The sequence below is a fragment of the Chinchilla lanigera genome, unplaced genomic scaffold (genome assembly GCF_000276665.1).
Source record: "Chinchilla lanigera isolate Chin_1 unplaced genomic scaffold, ChiLan1.0 scaffold00047, whole genome shotgun sequence".
NCBI classification, from domain to species: domain Eukaryota; kingdom Metazoa; phylum Chordata; class Mammalia; order Rodentia; family Chinchillidae; genus Chinchilla; species Chinchilla lanigera.
Window position 1 is genome coordinate 12,170,860 of NW_004955448.1, and position 20,605 is coordinate 12,191,464.

Here is a 20,605-nt window from a genome sequence, read left to right on the forward strand (position 1 = left end):
GTAACCTCAAAATTTCAGTGACTTAATGCAACAGAAGTTTATTTTTGCTAGAGTTAGAGTTCAGTGTTGGCTTGGTGGCTTGTCTATCCCAAGTGCTGGTTCAAGGATCTGAGATACCTGCATCTGGAAGCCCCGACATCTCACAGTTTTGGGGTGCTACAGTTACTCTGACATTATCCTTTGACAGGAGGGAGAGTATTAATGGGGACACTTTAGGGATTGAGTGTGGAATTAGCTTTTCTTCCTTGTGCTTACATCACATTATCCAGAACTCAGTCAGACAATTTTTTTATTTACATGCACAAAGGTTTGGGAAGTGTAATCTTACTGTCTTCCCATGAAGATTTTTAAATTATCTGATGAATAACATTATCTTTGCCACAGGTTACATTTAGGGACCCATGAACACTAATCTTCTGCACCACCGTGCTTGTGCTCAAAAGTGTGTAGAGATTGCAGATCCATAGTTTCCATATTGTATCTGCAGCCTACATCTATTTTGAATGACATGCTTATTTATAACCGTTCTATTTTGATTTGTTTCTCCTCAGCTTTCTTTATTTTTCTTCTATGTGCTGAAGAATTTCAGTAATTATTAAGGGAAGTATTGGGAATACATTTTTTTGTTTGTTTGTAAGAGGTTAAAAAGACAATAATAAGCATAGGCGCAAAATAAGTCATTATATTCCAAGAAGCTGGTGTATCTGAAAGAAATCAATAAATGACAGACATGAATGCTTGTTATATGTTGGCCTTGCTGGCTTATTGACTTGAAAATTCTACCTAAACAGAAGAAATTTATTAATTTAATTTAGAAATGCCCACCATTCTCAGGTGTTAGGATAACATCAAATAAATAAAATATAACCCATAAATATTTAATATCAAGAGAAGACCTTATTGAGGAAAAGTGAAGAAATTTTTCATGACTGCAACTTCTAAAAGCAAAAGTTACACATTTTGAAAGCAGGTATAAAATAGTCTTTGAAACCAATTGGAAGGCGGGGGGCTGGAGATTTAGCTCAGAGGCACAGCACCTGCCTGGCAAGCGCAAGGTCGTGAGTTCGGTTCCCGGTACCAGAAAAAACAAACAAACAAACAAACAAAAAAAAGAAGGGTGGGAATGCAGCACAATGGCACAGAACCACCTACCTGGCAAGAGCAAAGCCCTGAGTTCAATTCCTGGTACAAAAAAAAAAAAAGAAAAAACAGTTAGAAGCTTCTTTCCCACTGCCAAGTGGACAGAGAGGATTGAAAGTTTTAACTGTACATTTTGAATTTTGAGGCATTTATCATATATAACAACTTGTCAAAAATTAGGCTGTATGGAGTTTCATATAGAAACCCACTTTAATAAGCAACATTCTATTCATGATCTTATGTTGCTATCTACAAAGCACAGCTGAACTTCAATTTCTTTTGGTCAGCTGTGGGGCATAAATTACTGTGCGCCTGTACATGTACGTGTGCTTCGGAGAGTGCTTCTTCTTATGCCGATTCATGCTGTTGTTTTTATTTTAGGGATGTTAAGGCTGTGATTCAGAGAGCTCGGTGGACTTTAGGAAAGTCACAGAACTTAGGAGTGAAAAACTGGGTACAGACATTGGATTTCTTTTGTTTTGTTTTGTTTTGGGTATCGGGAATCAAACTCGGGACCTCGTGCTTGCCAGGCAGGTGCTTGTGCTGCTGAGCTATATCCCCAGCCCAACACTGGATTTCTTGGCTCAATCTAGTCTCCCCAATCTGGTTCTCAATTTTCCATCTATGTATGTCTGAAATATGGGGGCCGTTGTTACTTTATCTCAAATTATTCTTCTTCCACTCTCCCTCAGAGCTGTGACACCTGCCTTTTCTCACCCTTGTACATTTGAACTCCAGATTCTCAAGCTTCTGGCTTTGGACTGAGATTTATGCTAGGGAATCTCCTGGTTCTGTGGCCTTCGAACCAGGACTAAGTCGCATGACTGTACTGGCTTCCTGGTTTTCTCTAGTTTGTCTGTGGCTTCTCATGGACTTCTCAGTCTTCCTAATTACATATGTAAATCCCCCTAATAAATTCTCTTTGTCTATCTATCTATCATCTATGTATCATCATCATCATCTATTTATCATCTGTTTATCTATCTGACAACCATCTATCTGTGCGAACATTCATCTTACTAGTTTTGTCTTTCTGAAGAACACAAATAAACCAGTTATTAAATACATTGGTGATAAAAAGAGAGACAGACAGAAAATTTGCTTGAAATCCAGAATGATATAGACTGGCGGTTTTCTTTATTTAATGTGTATGTCAGTAGTAAAAGTGATTTCTTTCCAATTTGAAGGATGATTTTGTTTCATTTCTTCACACTTGGCTGTGCTTTAATTATAGTAATGTAAAAGAAAGCATTTTGAAAATAATTTATGATATCAACATATAACAAGAAAACAAATTTTTAAAAATATGCTTTTTAAAAGGTGTTCATTATTTCTTTTAATTCAGTTTAGCAATAACAACAAAACAACCAAACCTAATTTCTTTACTGTATTTACTCTAGCATGCTTTTCAGGGACATGCATCTTTTTTAAGTAAAAAACTGTGGATACTTTTATTTTCTTATTTATCTGGAAATCAATCTCAAATTTTAGCTAAAATACAGAAATCTTTTGTGTTAGGGAATGTCTAGAAGATATGGGACATATTTTCACATTTAAGGCTGCTTTTTTACTCTTAGGTGGTTTTAGGGAAACATTTTCCCTCACACTTGAATTTATTTCCATTCTTTTATTTAAGTTTGCCTTTTAAGATATTTGTACTTGTAGTTTCTTTTAATGTCTCCTGGTGTATATATTTTTATTAGCTTTGAAAAATTAAGATTCAGATGTTACCTAGTCCTGTGTATACCCAGTGTCTGGCAATCTAATATCTATTTGCTGCTGCAAAATTATGACAACTGAGTACTTCTTTCAAAGTATTCCAGGCAAATAATGAAAAGGAGAAAGAAAAAAGAAAAAATATTTTCTGAAACTACACCAAACATTTCTTGGACATAGTGAAAGATGTGCTTCTCTGCTTTCGTTTGAGCTGAATAGTCATCCATGTGTGAGGAAACAAATTTGAAAGCTAACTGAATGCTTTGGCCCATCTTTCCAAGTATCTCCTGCATCATCTGGACTTTTAAATTTATTTCATCACACATGGATGGCTGGGCTCTCCAAATAAAGTTGGCAAGTGGCGATTCTTCTATGTTTGTGTTAATCTCAACTCACTGAGACAGCAACTGCTCTAAGCAGTGTGCGACGGCATCTACAAACACTTTGGGTCTCAGTAATTTCTCTGTTACTCTCAAGTTCCTGTCTTTGCACTTTCTTCCTAATAGACAACAGTCGTTGTCCCTTAGGATATAGAATGTGCAAATAAATTCACAAAAATCAGATTATTCTAGTGAAAAAAGTGAAGCCTAGACATCCATACAAGCAAAATAATTTCTGAAATAGTCTACTTGAAGAATTACCCTTCCTATGCCCACTAGTACACACACACACACACACACACACACACCTGTAACACTAGTATTTGGTGATTTACAGCAAGTCTTAATTTTGTTACTGTGAAAGTGGGATAATGACAAAAATCTTAAAGCTTTGTCACACCAATTAACAAGCTACATTTGGAATCATCTTCAAAATTAACAAAATGCTCATTGTTCAGCATTTTTTACAAGACAATATTTATTAATGCATTGCATGTGTTGTCCCACATCAATATGCCCTTTATTGGCGGTATGGATAGTGGGCAGAGCACACATTTCCATCTCATATTGGACTGAATTGATCCACTCAGCACACTAGGGTATTTTCACATTGTAATGGCTGATGAGTAATGAAATGTAGCTTAATAACTGTGAAACTTAGCTTAATAATTTATATGTGGAGAAAATGTACATTTGTAATAATAAAATTTGATCTGCAATATTTTCTTCTAAAATAAAACTATAAAATGATGCATTGCACAAAAAGAAATTCTTAATTTTAGCGAGCAAAACTTGTATTTTAAACAAGTATAATTTTATCCAGTTATATAAATAGTGGTTTTCAATACTGAATATTACAACTAAATACGTTATACAAATTCAGAATATCAAATACATCAAATAAAAAAGCCAACTTTCTAGTGAGAATAATATGACATAAACTAATCTATATAAACTGACTGATTAAGCTTACATGAAATTGGTTTTAAGAAATCAATCTTGGTACAGCTTTTGAATGGCTTATAGTTATCTTTAATTATTAAAAATTCGAATTTATCTTTAGAAATCTATCTTCACAAACAAGTCAGGCCCTTTTCCTACATATTTACCTTAGTTTATAGAAACTACTGTGTTAAAAACACTTTAGTCCTAGAATAGTATTTCTTCCTTCAAGTAGGTTGTCAAAATATGCGGGAAGATCAATTATGATGAATTTCTACTAGTAACATCAATAAAAGTATCATTGTAAGAGATTCGGTATTAGATTTTGCATTAGTGGTTTTCATTTTTCTTAAAACATTTTTCAAAGAGCCACAGAGACAATGTGAAAATAACATTATGGTTTATAATATCAAAAAATGAAAAGGTAAAGGAAACTCACTTAAGTCTTCCATCTCTTGGTTTTACATAGGTAATTGTGGTTTATGTCTGGGTGTCCCCTCACGCAGTCATGGAGGGTGGGCTTTTTGGAGATGACTAAATCTAGAGTTTGTGAGTGATTCATGGTCCAAGGCTGGGATTAAGGGTGTGAGTCCTACCTGCACACAACATAAGGGACAGATAGAGGTTTGTTTCATTCTCCTTTCCTGCTTGCTTTTGCTGTTTTCCACAGCCATGAACTGTTGCCCTCTGCCATGCGCCACCCTGCCTTGTAGCCAGTCAAGTATGGATGGAAACCTCCGCAAACTGTGAGCTAAATAAACCTTTCCTCCTTTAACTTTGGGTGTCTAGTATTTTACCTCAGCAATGAGAAAAGTAACTAAGACAGTAATTAAGTTATTTTTCTTATCATGAAGCCACAATTAACACTTTTAATAATGTTATAATTTTGGCAATGGATGGAGTAGAAAGAGAACTGAAGAATATTAGAGTAATTGTTCCTTTTCACTTTAAATTATTTCAAGTACAATGTTTATATTTTGAAAATGATCTCAAACTTTCACAAAATTTGTAAGTATAATACAAACAACTTTTTTCTCCTAAATGATTTGCGACTGCTTCTAATATGTCCCCCTGTATCTTGCCCAAATAGTTTACTGTTTCCTCTGAAAAGATTCTCCTACATATTGAAAAAAAATCAGAGTGATAATATTGATACATGATTGTAAGCCAGGTATGGTGATACATCCCTATAATCTGAAGAGGGAGGCTGAGGCAGGAGGATGACAGTGAGTTCAGGGCCAGCCTGACCTGGGGTCAAAATCATAAATGAATAAATAAATAAATAATATTACTTAATCTTGAGGCCCTGCTTAAGTTTCACTAATTGTCTCAATTATATCTTTTATGAGAAAATCATAAAGCCCAGAGTCACACTTGGCATTTAGTAATGTCCTTGTCTCTGGAATAGTCTCTCTGCCATTGTTGGACTTTTGGGACCTTGCCGCATTTGAAGGTTATAGCAATTTACATTGTAGAATGTCTTGCAATTCTTTTCGACTTTTTCTCATGATTAGATGCACCTGGCTCTTTCTGGCAGGTGCATTACAGAAGTGATACTGGGTTCTTCTCATTGCACCTTATGGGGCGGGGGGCGGCACACAATTTCAATCTGCCTCATTGCTAATGATATTCTCTTGATGCTTTAGTTGAAGTTATGTCTGCCAGGCTTCTTCTGCTCGTAAGATGACACTTTCTTCTTAATGGAAAAATATTTTCAGGTGAGATACTTTAAAACTAGATTAAATATCTATTTATCAAGATCTCTACTTATTTATTTATCTATATGCATCAGTATTGATGAACAATTTTTTACTTTATCCAGTGTTTTGTAATCTGTTATTATCATTGTTTATTTTGAAGTTCAGATTGCCCTAATTCTGCCTGTCAGGCTAATTCAAATTTTTCAGTCCTGCTGACATGTCCTCATAATTTTTAGAGCACTTTTTGGCACAACATCATAGCCTTTTTGCATTTTTATACTTTCTATACGCAGTCTTGAGATCAGCCTTTTTTTGTGGAACCTTGATTTCCCAATTTTTACGAAATCATTTCTACCATTAGATCATCCCATCTCCACCATCACGCCCGCTCCCCGTCTCCGAGTCTTCATTCTGACAAGCCCTTTGTGGAACCTTCCCAACCAGGTTAGTCTGACACTACCTTCCTACTCGTCTCCCCTTCTAAGTGAAGGCGTTTCTCACCTGACCGCTTTGTCTCCGACACCTCCAGCTGAGTTGTGCTGTCCTGTGTGCACCCTCGTCAGTAAGCTCAGGCGCTCACTCCTGGTGTGGATGGCTTTCCTACACAGCAGCCTTTCGTGTCTTTTCTGGGTTCCTAATTACCCTTTAAACCATTGTCTAGGTAGCGTCCTGTTCAGACCGTGGAGCGCTTCACCGTATTCCACACCATGTTTGCGTCCTATTTCTTTACCTGTTGTGGACATGGATTATCTGCTCTTCTTGGCCCAAAGTACTGGCTTTTGAACTTGTTCATATGGGAAGGAAGAGGAGAGTTTATAAAAGGTTCTGGCATTGTTTGCATTCTTTCTCATGCATACTTAGTTTGTGTCACTTCCCAAGTGGAAGCCTCAGAGTATTTAAAAGAAGATATCAGGCAGCAGAATCTTTTACTATGTAGCTGCAAATAAATGCTTTTAACACAGAGTGTAATTTGAAAAGAAGAAAAATTGAATACTTTCCACAATAACAGGCACCAACTTTTGCCTTGCAAACCATATATAAGGATTTTGCAACTGACACAAAGTATAACCTTGAAATTTGACTTTAATCTTGCTTATTTCTCTTAATGTCTAAACTATCCTAGTGCCAAGTCACAAATCATAACAAATGTATTGATAAGGAAATTTGAGGGAGAAACCAAAATAGTTGAAACAAATCATATAATAGCTTTTATCCCTAACATTTTGGCAGGACTGTAAGACAATAGAATGTATAATCCTCTGGGTACTTTTTTATAGCCTTGAATTTGAGTTTTTCCATGGAATTTAATATTAAAATATAAAAAGGAAATGAATTTCTTTTAAGAAAGAAATAATGATATTGAAAGCAAATCAACCAAAACAAAATCAGATAAGTGACAATAAAACAATCCACACACCATATAAAAAAGTTTTAATAGGTGCTAGGTTGACATCAACTGACCATGTAAATTGCTAGTCATTAGCTTCTTTATAATTTTGATGTCATATTTTCACACTTATGAATATACTTTCTGTAATTTGATCATGACTACTCTGTTTCACATATCTGAAGTTTCAAACAAAATGAAGACTAAGGTCAACTTTATTGACGGTAGACCTAGCAGTTACCATAGCAACTTTTGCCATATGAAATATGCAGTTGATCTTTAAAAATTGTGGTTTCCTTCTGGGGTCCCCTATGCTTTTATATTCATTTCTGTGTCTAAAAGCATGTTTTGAAAAATTGCTTTTAGTTGCATGAATATAAAAATAACAGATTATCACTTTAAAGTGGCATTTTAATCTTCAGTGAATTGCAAAATGTCATGTCTTCATTTCTTTCAATAATAATGATTTCCAAGATCAGTTCATTTCCACTGTATATTTGGTTGTGTTTTTATGATGAAAGATTACCTGAATTGCATAATTGTAGATTCTGGTTGCTTTAGCAACAAAATGCCTGCTTTAAATTTAGAAACCTATTTATTTTCTGTCGCTTTATTCTTTACTGCTAAGGAGACAAGCTGTTTTCTGTTAAATAAAAAATAAAAAGATACTATTATAATGGGTAAACTGTCAAGATTTGCTCTTTGTTTCAGTGTAAGCTAAGGGGAGAAAGAATAGCCAACTTTGACAGAAAACTTTTATATGTAGGTAGGATCTGTGCTAGAGAAGTGGATTCATGAGGAACCAATTCCTTAATTATGGATTGCAAGAAATGTGATCAATGCCATGCACGGGACTTGTTTTTAACAAGATGGAGCCTTAGAAAATGAGAATTTGTCTGTAGAGAGGGTTTTGCCAATGCTGCATCAAAGAAAGTAGGATCCCACTTCTAAGTGCTCAGTTTTTAAACTGTTGACAACATAGCTTTATATAAATTAATATATATCCAGCATGGGTTAAAGTTATTGTTGAGCTAATAATCATAATAACAAGAATTGACTTCGAATGTCCGTGAGGATTTAGGGGACTTGTACAGTCGGTGAGGGAAGAAGTGATAAGAGTTAATGTTCCATAGGAAAATAAAACCATAAACCTTGGGTTATTTTCTCTACTAGACTAAGGAAAAAGTCATACTTTGTCAGTTTTATATAAACTAAACTCTCACTTTACAAACTGACAAAATACTTAGGCCTGAATCACTTATGAATAATATATCATAAAAAGATATATTTTCTGAAGAGACTAAAAAGAATCAATGATATGAAATTGTTAGAAAATGCTTAATCATAATATGAAAGCATCACTTTCAACATTTTGCCTTATTTACAACTTTTAAATAATTTTTTCTGTCCTATTTTTTCATCCTCTAGACCTTCAGTGAACTTAATACATTTGCTAGAAAAATAACACTGTTTTCCCAAAAAGTGAGAAAATAATAATATTGAGGGCCTTAAATCCATTGGAGGACAATCCAGATATTGGAATAGAATCATAATCTTATATTGCAAGATAGACAAACTCCACTTTACTTCACTTCCTAAGACTCCGGTAGAACGTGTTAGAGTAGATCAATTTGTTTGACATAGTGCTTAATCAGAAAAATGGAGTGTAAAATCTGAAGGGAATGCTAGTGAGCATATATTCACTTTTGACACAATTAAAAAAAAAACTAAAGTTCAAGAAATTACAAATTACCAAAGATCTCAATGCAAGTTACCAATTTAGCAGTTATCTCCTAAAAACCACCAGTGTATCTTTTAACTCATTATCAACTTGACAAATAAGGCCCTTATTTATTGCAAGGAAAAAGGAAAATAATAAGCATCACCCGTGGAATTAACAGAGTTAAACACAGTGATAACTTTAGAACAGAGTTCAGTGCTGAGTTTCAAATTCAAATTGGCTACTGGGTACGGTGGCGCACACCTGTATTCTCAGCACTCGGGAGGCTGAGGCAGGAGGATCTTTGAGAGTTCAAGGCCAGCCTGGGCTGCAAAATGAGCTCAAGGCCAGCCTGAACTGCATAGCGAGACCCTGTCTCAAAAAGACACACACACACACACACACACAAATCAAATTCAAATTGGCAGTTCACAGTAGTTTCCACAGTGAACTGTAAATTTCTTAACAGGAATCCTTGATCATTTAAATAACACCTTTTCTACTTGAAGCATTTCAATCAATAATTGTCACTTCATTAAAATTCAAAGGGAGGTTTTCCTGGACTTATGAGGATAATAATACACACTTGTTCCAAGAATGATTGAAGATGAGAAATTGTAATTTAAGGTGGAGACCAGAAAGCACAAAAATACACTTAAATATTTTAATAGAAAAATTTAAACAAAATTTTTTTAAGAAAAGAGGATTTTCTTTCATCTTAACATTTTGGTTCCTCAATGTTAAACAAGAGATATAAGCCAAAGTACTTATTGTTTAGCTTCAAAAATTCTGTGATTCTAGATTGGAATTTCTTCTTTTTTTTTTTTAGTACCATGAATCAAACTCAGGACCTTGCACTTGCCAGGCAGGTACTTATGCCGCTGAGCTATATCCCCAGCCCTGTAATTCTAGATTAAAACTATTGTATTCAAGTAGAAACAAAGTAGCTCATCTGTGCTATAGGATGCATTTGCTCAGTAGTAGGTATATTTTATACCCAAAGAGTAGGTGTGTAAGAAATGCCATAGTACCATCCATATGAAAGTGAATTTGGTGTTCTAGGTTCTCATTCCATTAGGCTGATGGCAAATTCAGACTCTGTGTAGCACTGCCACTGTCCCAGCCTCAGAGTGTGCAGAAGTTGAGAGGCTCTACCACAGCTATATCTCGGTCATCTTGGGGTGGTGATCCACTTGTGTAAATCACAGGTTTATGAAAGGAACTCTTTGCTGAGGCCCAGGGCTGTGAACAAGTCTTCCCCTTTGATGCAGTGCCATTCGTATTGCTAGAGATTCATGGAACATTATTACTGATGCCTCTTTCTTTTTTTTTTTTTTACTAACTTTTTTTTTGGTACTAGGAATTGAACTCAGCACCTTATGCTTGACATGCAGGTGCTGTGCCACTGAGCTGTATCCCGGGCCCGTTTGATGCTTCTTAACCCCCAATCAACCTTGTCTCCTTCATGTGGACCGGAGTCTAACACATTGCCCCCTTTTTAGTGCTTTTCTGGGTAAATGTCATGATTCCCTTCTCAAAACTACTGTTTCAGAAACAGAAGAAATTCTCAGTCAACTTTAGATTTCAAACCCAGCTAACGTTTTTTTAAATGAAAGACAAATAATAACTCAACTTATCCTCTGGTTTTAACTTTGAAAAATTATATATGATTTAGGAAATCTTTTATAAAAAAGAATGTGAATGTAAAACATTGATGCTGCTATGATAGACAGATGTAAGATTCATTTTCAAAACTAATATAAATTAGTAATACCAAATAAAAGTTAAAAGTTAACTTCTACCTTGATTAGAATAGCATTCTACATGAGGGACAGATGTGTTGCTCCTTTCTGACTGCTACAGCTCTCTATGACTGTACTACATCTGTCTTGTTTGGGGGGCATTGTGCAGATTATCTAATGGTCAGCTTGTAACACCCAACTGAACTGAGTCAGCATGCTGCTGGGTGTAGAAGGCTTCCCTGGGGATTGTGGCCAAGAGCATAAAAGGAGAACTGGAGGGGAAGGTGGTGTGCTGTTGATTCTCCCAGAGAAGTGTGTCAAGCTGGTTTTCCTATGTGAACTCTGGTGGTATCATTAGAGGAGCTAGGGACCTCGCTGTCACTGAGGATGGCTGTGATTCTTTTCAGGTAAGCACTGGTCCTTACTTTGAGTGTCCCTTCCTGGCTCCAGGTCAGATCCCTCAGCTTGGTGGCAGAGACCTTTCATTACACTGGTGCCAACTTTCTAGCTTTCACCACTGACCTTTAGGCCTTCCCAGTGCCGATCCTTGATATAGACTTGTGTGAGACATTGTTGAGGGCTCTAGGCCTCCAGCTGGACTTGTGGAGGACATTGCCATGGGTTCTAGGTCCTCTGAGGGACTCATGCAGGACATTGCCATGGGATCCAGGCCCTCAGCTGGATTCTTTGGGTCTCTAGTGCATGCACAGATCTCTTGCAGTCCTCTACATTTGTCTTTTTGGAGGAATATTATAAAATAATCCTATAAATTCTGTGCTCTGTACTAAATCTATTCCTTCGCAAGCCCTTTCTACAACAGGTATGGTTTTGCTTTGAACAGTATAAGCATGGTAAGAGACAATTATGACATTGTATTATTGGCTTATGCCTCTGGGTTTATCATTGTTTCAGAAAATTGGAATGCTTTAACACTTGTGTGGTGGGAAGGAAACCCAAATCAATTGATGGGCAATTTTAATTTTATTTGTCCCAATTTAGGAATCTTTTCAGATTTCCCAAAACAGTCTCCAACATTTCTCCTCACAACACAGGCTTATTTAAATTTTAGCTCTGGTCTTCATAATTTCATTAAAATATGGCATAACAAGCTCTGTTTCATTAAGCTTTACTTACCTGATATAAGGAGCTAAAAAATATTTGAATTCAGTTTTCTTTCTCTTTCCCATACTTTCTCTCAAAACCATCTTGTTTTTCGCTGTATCCACCTTAGTTCCTTTTTTTATTCAGTGCTTACATAAGTTCTTTTCAAAACCAGTCTATTGGCTGGGCATGGTAGCACATACCAGTAATTATAGCATTTGGGAGGCTGAGGCAGGAAGATTGCTGTGATTTCGAGGCCAACCTGGGCTACAAAGTGAGTTCAAGGCAGCCTGAACTGCAGAGTGAGACCCTGTCTCAAAAAAAAAAAAAACATAACCAAAACAAAACAGAACAAAACACAAAACCAGTCCGTCCAACAAGTTCTAATTTGGTACAAAAATGAAAATTTGGGGACAAAGAAGTTAATGCCAACTACCAAGTTCTTAAGAATTTCTGTATGTGAGCAGAAAGAGGAAGGGTTTAGTTGTCAACCCATGTGTTGGTATATCAGAGCCTCAGCAGTTCTGTGTTGTGATATATGTGCTTATGCCTTCGGATACATTCTTAGCATTATTGTTGGAGAGTTGGGGGAAACTGCATTTGCATATGAAACTACTTAGTGAAAGCAGGGAGGTTTCTCTCCACTGAAAAGTCTTGGTTCCTTTAAGTACCTGGCGCAACATTCATTTCAAGGTTTATGTTTAATAAACTCTACTAAGATATTCTAATTATAGTGGAATTAAGGAATTGATCTGTATTCATTCACATTTAGATCTATGCTAAGCTTTTAATTTTCTTAATCAGAATCAGACCTTTTATTTCAACCAAGTTTATTAAGGAGTTTGGCTTTCAGTCTCACTTCCAATTTCTCCTTTTGGGACTTTTATTTACTCTGTACTCCTGCCAAAAAAAAAAATGTTTCTTGAGAATTTTGGCTTTCTACCTTTGTGCATTGTTTTTATTCTTTCCCACTGTCTCTGCCCACTGAGATCTCATCCATACTTTCAGGCTCCGCTGGAGCTCGCCCTCTGCAAGGTCTCTGTCTCGGCTGGGACGTAAGCTCTGCTCCCTTGAGCTAGTTCAACACTTTGGTTTCCTTTCTGCGCTCTCTTAATTGGAAGTTAGATGAAGTTAGGTGCTGTTTCTCTCATTAGACTTTGAGAATCTGGGTAGGGAAGATTGCCTCTTTCGTATTTTGGAACAGATCCTATTCAACTCTATCAACATGATAGTCATTCAGTATGTACTTCCTGAGTGAATGATAAAGACCACACGTGCCTACTGCTTTCAAGACTGCAGTCTAACAGTAAGCTCAAATATAGAATCAAAACAAGAAAATATAAGAGCATATTGAGGACTGTTACAAACCGTTTTCTACTCTTTCTTGCTGGGTTACTTTTCCACTTACTTATTCTCTCGAACTCAACTTTGTCTTTCTCCTATTTTCCCACATCAGGCAAAAAGTATAAACGAGAAAGTCAAGGGCAAGAAGTCAATGCTTAGTATCAGGAGCTATGAAGTTTTTTCTATTTGCCAGTCTCCCACAGCAAGCTACTTATGTATTTGTATCTCCGACTCCTGTTTCTCTTGATGTTTAATTGCTATTACTCCATTCCACCTTGACGGACATTATTAACCTTTATCTATCTCTTGTCAACAGAAAGTTATTCACTCTTAAACTGTGCATTGAACTCCTGTCTTTCCCTCTTTCTGATGGTGTCTTCTGCCTCGTTTCCTACCTGTTCATCCCTCCCTTTACAAGCCACGCATTGCCGCTGCTTAAACAATCAAGTGGGTGAGGGTAGGAAGTTAAGGAGTGAGAAAGAAGGAATCAGGAAAAAATAAAAGTAATTAAACTTTGAATCAGACTTTCTACCTGATGTTACTGAAAAGCAAATAGATTTTGTAAATTGACAAATGGAGCTCAAATGATAGGACCAAGAACTGAGCTCCTTGTTCCTTTATCAACTTGGTAGAGAAAACTTAAAAAAAAAATCCTTTAGTACTCAATGATTAGAAATGATTTTAGCTGAGGAATGTTAACTACATTTGCTGGGATTTTTGAATTTCTGTATGAGTGTTTGGATGATTACTTTGCTTTTAGTTGCTTTCAGCTGAGCTGATTGAAAGGGGCACAGGAACTGCTGAAGTACGTACTTTCTGATAGTACCAACTGTACGTCTTCTTAGCAATGCTCCAGGAATGTAAGCTCTTCAGTGGTAAGACAAGAGACTTCATGTGCAAAGTTTAGGGGTCCTTGTAAGGAAAAATATTTAAAATGCTATTTTTTATTATTCAGGAAATTGGGTTTTACCTGAATATTGTGAGTCTTTGGTATTGTGGGTAATAAGTCTTTCAGGAAGTTTGTGTGCCTAAGTAGACATGTGTCATTTAATCTTCCTTTCTGTGTGCTTTGGCATGATTATCACATATTAAGCCAAATGGGACATTTTGGAGGGTGGAGAGTAAGACCTCATATATTCATATATAGGCAGATGGTCCTTTGTATGAAAGTCACAGTGGGGCTTTTTGTTATGATATGTTATAGCTAAGGCTGTTAAGACAGACTGCTATCACCCAAAAGCTAGAAAAACTTGCTTTTCATACTTCCCTTCTGATTCTCTTCATGTCGATGGCATATTGATTTTATAGTGCTGAGCCCGTCCTTGCTAGTATATAGTTTTCTTGTTCATTACTCAATTCCATTGGTAAAGGATGGTCAAATGGAAAAGGATCCACCTGCATCTGTGAAATGCTGTACGAGCCAAAAGAGGAATTATATAAAAACACCATCTCTTTGGACATTTTTGGCAACCTCTTGAGTTTGGAAAGGCAGGGGTGCTATTTAATTTTATATATCAAGGAAATGAAGCCCAATTATGTGACCTGTTTAAGATAACAAAATCACACAGCCTATGAACACATTCCTTGATCCTTTCCTGCTTTTTCTGGACCATTGGTTCTTTAGGACAAAAGTCTTCCTGAATTTTTTCAAGATAGTACCTTCAGCCCATAGTTTTAATGATCTGTTGCACAAATAAATGAATCCATTAATTCTCTGTGGGCTACAATAGAAATCTAGATAGAATTGTTCCTTTATTCATATTTGTTCCAAATGAAATATTTCCTTCCCTCCTCCCTCCCACCCCTCTCTCAGTGGTGATCACTCTGGGAGACACAGTAGTAAAAAAAGAAACTGAAAGAAGCCAGAAGAGGGGACAGTGACACGAGGAAGAAATCTCTCACACAGAGTAGAATGATTTTAGTAGATAATGGGGTTAAAATAACATCCAGAGAAGATTTTTAAGCCAACTGGTTGTTCATTTGCAAAAGTATCTATTGCAAGCAACAGAAAACATGATCAAGAGCAATTAAAACACTGGTTATAATTTTTTACATAATAATACTTCCCAAAAGGGAAGTCAAGAGTCACTTCAGTTGTTCAAGATGTCATCAGGAACTAGGTAATTTCTGCCTTCCACCTACACAGTCTTAGGGGTGGCTTTTCCCCTTATGGTCTCCAGTTGCCTGCTGCAGATCTCGTGTCAAGTTTCTGAAAAGGTAGGTATAGAAAAGCCCAAAACATTACCTTTACTATTCACAAATACTCTCGTTTCAGAGCCAGTCTCTCACAGAAATGTCCAGGTCTATCCTGTGACCAACCTGAGTAAAAATTACCTTTAGGGCACCCTTTCCAGTCTCTCTAAAGAAGATAGCAAGAGAGAAAAGAGGGAGATTGAGTGAGTGAGCAGATTACCATGTCTGCCACACAACCTAGTGATCTTCATAGGGCAAGTGCCCCTGGCAGGTGTTGTGGGTCAAGATGAGTTTCTCCTCAGTGTTGTACGAAGACAAAGTTTAAAAATTGAGTTCATTGTCACTGGAGGTTACCTGTCCTCATCCATCGCTTTGCCAGTTAATGACTCAGTAGATGCTGTGTTTCTATCGATATAGTTAAACAAAATATGTAAGGCCTGAACACATGGACAGTGTATCTGATACAAAGCAAGTGTTTAAAAAATCAACTTTCTCCATATTTGGGGGCTCCTGATAGCCTTTTTAACTCAGTGTCCCTTTGATAACGGAGAAAAAAAACTCACACTAAATTAGCTCAAGAACATTTGAAGAACTTATTTTTTTCTCCCTGCATCTTTTTCCTTCCCTATTTCACACTGGAGCAATTTTCTGGATATATGGTGTCTCAGTGAGTTTTGGTCACTATACCAAACTGCCATAGGCTAGATGATTACATACAAAAATTAATTTCTTATAGTTCTGGAAGTCTGAGATTATGGTTCCAAGATTGTTTGGTTTCTGAAAGGACTTGTTTCTGGATTGCAGACTCTCCACTTTTAGATGCATCTCCACATGGTGCAATGCGTGAAAGAGCTCTCTGAAGTTGCTTTTATAAGAGTTCTAATCTCATTCATGACCTAATCACCCTCCAAGTCCCTCATTTTGTAATACCGTCACACTGGGCTTAGTACTGTAGTACATGAAATATAAAGGAATACAAATATTTCATCCAGAATGCCAAAATACTTAACCAGAACAGAACATTTCCATGACACATCAGAGTCCAAATGCTAGAAATTCAAGACAAAGAAAGCATATTAAAAGCTGTTAGAGAAAAGCCGTAAATGACTCATAAGGACAAACCCAGAAGAATAACAGCAGCTTTCTCAACAGAAACATTAAAGACCAGAGGGATTTGAGTGAAGTTTTTCAAGTGCTAAAGGAGAATAATTGGCAATACAGATCATTTTATTGTATCCGGCAAGGCTATCTTTCACAGTTGAAGGAGAAATAAAGTTCTTCCATGATAAATAAAGAAATTAATGATCACCACGCCAGAATTATAAAAGAAAAGAGTGACAGAACACTAAACAGAAACAAAACAAAGCAATATTCATAAGACCAATTGTCTTCATTACTTTTTTGCTGGAACAAAATATCCAACGTCAACAAGTTAAAGGAAGGAAGGTTTATTTTAGCTCATAATTTGTAGGGGTTTCAGTTCATAGTTAGCTGACTCTAAGGCAGGACAGCGCAGCAGAAGGGCATGGTAGAGGAGAAGCAGTCCATGGCAGGCAGGCAGGAAGCAGCAGTGGTAAGACTCCCTTTCCTTTTATAGCCCACCCAGGCTATAATCATATGGGCTGGTGCCCCTCGCACATAGGGTATGTCTTCCATCTTCAGCAAATCCATTCAGTCACACTCAGAAACATTCTAATCCAATCAGTTCGGCTAATCCAGCTATTACACACCCATAATCCACACTCACACTTTCTAGATCCATCTCCTTCAAAAGGCTGCATCTATGAGGGCATGAGGGCTTGGGGCACATCTAGATTTGAGCGATAACACTAAGACAAAGAATAAATTTAATTAGAAAAGTAGATAAATGCATGGGCAGCAGAAATGAATTAAATACTAAAGAATGCTGGGAATGAGCGAAGAGTTTAGAATAATAACTCTTGAGGTAAATGACTTTAACTTTCCAGTGAAAAGAAACAGATTGGCAGAGTAGATCCAAGCAAGAGTTATCAAATGTTGCCTGCAAGAGACACCTCATATGCAAAGACACTGTACTGTCATCTTTTCCATGGGTGAACGTAATGCCCACACCCACAATTTAAAAGAGTTTAATTTAGCTCATGGTTGCAGATGATTCAGTCTACGGTTAGATTGCTCCAGAAACAAACATGGTAGGGTGGTGTGGCAGAGAAAGACTGCTTAGTTCATGGTGACTGGGAAGCACAGCAGGCTAAGAGGGCCAAAAATGTAGAGATGGTACATCAGACAGAGGCTTCAAAGCCATCTTTTTGTTATTCATCCAGACACATCCAGAAGTGTATCCCTTCAGTCTTTGGGGTGTATCTCAAAGCAAACCAAGATGATACTGTAAGTGCCACATCACACTCGTTGTCAACTTTGTACCCAATCTGCATAAAGTATACTTAATCTCTAAATAAAGGCTTCAGCAGGTTCATAAGTACATTTATTATAATACGACTATCCTGAGTACAACCCCAAGTACAACAACCCTTTCCCCAAAGTCTCAACAGTTCCAGTATTTTCAGATGTCTAAATCCAAGTCTATTCTGAGACTCAAGGCAAATTCTTAGCCATGAATCCTCTGTAAAAATAAAAACAATTTATATAAACTTAAGGTACAATTATACAAAAGACAAATATTCTTATTCCAAAAGGGAGGAATTTAGGGATAGAAGAGAACTGGATTGAAACAAGCAAAAATATTAAATCCTGTAGGTCCATGTCTAGCAACTGGCACACAGTGATAAAATATGAGTTCCAAAGGTCTTGGACTGCTATTTGATCCAGCTATATCACTCTAAGATATATTCCACAAAAAATACTGATGTTTGTAGTGGTGTGATTCACAGTAGCTAAACTGTGGAAACAGCTTAGATGCCTGTCAATGGAAGAATGGATAAAGAAAATATACACACATTTTGCTATGTACACACAATGGAATAATATTCATCAATACGGGAGAATGAAATCATGTCATCTCCAGGAAAATGGATGAAACTACAAACCATCATGTTTCACAAAGTTAAATATCATACTTTCTCTTATGTGAAAAACCAGATAGATAGATAGATAGATAGATCGATCGATAAAGAGATAATAGGAAACTAGGAGGTAAATTTGTAGAGACAGGGAAGGAGATCAGCAGGGACGGGGAGAAAAGAGGAGGCGGTAATGAGACAGTCAAAGATCAGATACGTTAAATACATTCACTAATTTACTAAAATGAACCTCAACATTCTACATTTCTAGCATGCACTTGTAAAATAAAATGCAAATTAAAAAAAGGATGGGCCAGGCTCTCTGAGACTTGTGATAATGACATGGTATCAGGAATTCTGGAGCCAACTTGGTTTAGGATAATGCAAGCATTGCCTAAGGGATGTGGGATAGAGACTTGGCAGGGATGGGGAAAAAAATCCCTGATGAAATTACAAACTTACAGAGCCAATATGCCAGTTTATACTCGTCATATAGGGCAGTGTTGTCATTTAAGTCCAACTGAAAATTCACACTACTAATCAAATTGAAAGCCTAATAAGTAGTACTGAAATTATAGGATGGTCAGCAGCTAAACTCTGAAGCTGGAGAGTTTTTATCTGAGGCAGAAGCAGCTGGCATTATTGCATCTGACACTGATAGTGATGAATGGTGTATAATGACAGTTTAAGACAAGATGCTCCAGCACAGTAAAAAGAAATTCTCAAACTGTGAATTCCTTGGCACAAAATAAGAAGTTATAAACTTAACCTTTACAGTTGAGTGAAAAGAAAGTAAAACTCCTGGCCTGTCATTAATCCTAGTGATGAACCATAAACTTAGAATTCATTGAGTACTTGATATTTTATTTTTAGAAATGTTTATTGAACATGACCATCATAATTTTAAGTAACATGTAATTTAGCAAAGATTGAATTTGTATCTTCCTTATTTATTAAGTTTGTGCAATTTAAATATGCACTTTGCATAACACTGTGATGTCCTAGAAATACTTTTAAATCCTCTGAAGCTTTATATCTTATAAAAAGAAACAATTTCTCTAGTAAAATAATGAATAAACATTTCAAAACATGATACATAGTGCATTTTACATGTACTAAAATATTATTTTAGTTTTATTTGAACTGACGTATTCTTCAAATGCTGCTTGAAAGGTTTTGCATCTCAATGCCTTCAGGGAATGTCTTCATATTTAAGCACACAGGATAGTTATTACATGCATCTTTAAGGAGAGAGGAAAAGGTTATACTTCTGAAAACACATATTATTTTTATAAGCTCCTTCACACATTGATCAGACTGCTTAGGAATATTACAATGCTTCATAATTTAAAAAAATGTTTTTGAAAGGAGTAGCCCAAGTCTGACGCCTTTTTGAACTCCTTTTAGAACTTTAACACAGTGCTAGGAACACTATGTAAAAAAAAATGCTACTTATTAAAAGTAATATAAATATTTTACTGCTAGTGTTCCAAACACATATGGAAAATGATGTTTCGTTTCTATCATTCATTATATATATATGATCTGCTGTTTTGTTCTCCCTCAAGGAATACATAGCTGTAATTCAGTCTAACCAAACCTATGTAAAAATCAGTTTCTGTTGTGTTGCTTAAAGTTCATCAAATAGCAAGAGTTACAAAACAAGAACTTTGTTCATTCACTCACTCAACACTAAATTCCTTTTACTGCATGGATCTTAAACCCTGAGGGATAGGCTGCTATTATTTCATATAGTACACTGGTGGATTCATGATTGTTCTCACAAAATGTTCTTGCCTGTAAGTTTCAGGGGCAGTCATTCTATTTTATGCACTAATCTATCCCCCATATGTAAAATACTGCCTAGTCCACTGTGTCCTGCAAATATTTAAATTAATTAATGAATTAATTGGATAGTTTCTATTGGAAATGAGAGATACGCAGACTACAAAGCCAAAGAGTGTTGGTAAAAGAACTGGGTGAATCAACAGAAGAAAGACTGCAATTGGGCAAGAGACAAGGTTACTATTACAAATAATTGCAATTTAAATGACCACACCCTGACCGGCTCGTCCGCTTGCAGGCTCAGTCAGATCAGAGCTGAGCTAGAAACACGGGGTGAGGCCATGGAGAGTACCAATTAGACAAAGGCCTAAGCATGACTAGAAACAGGGGCTTGGTCAGTATTGCGAGTGCTTCTTTCTCATTTTTCTTTTTATCATTGTCTGTTCCTTTACTTCT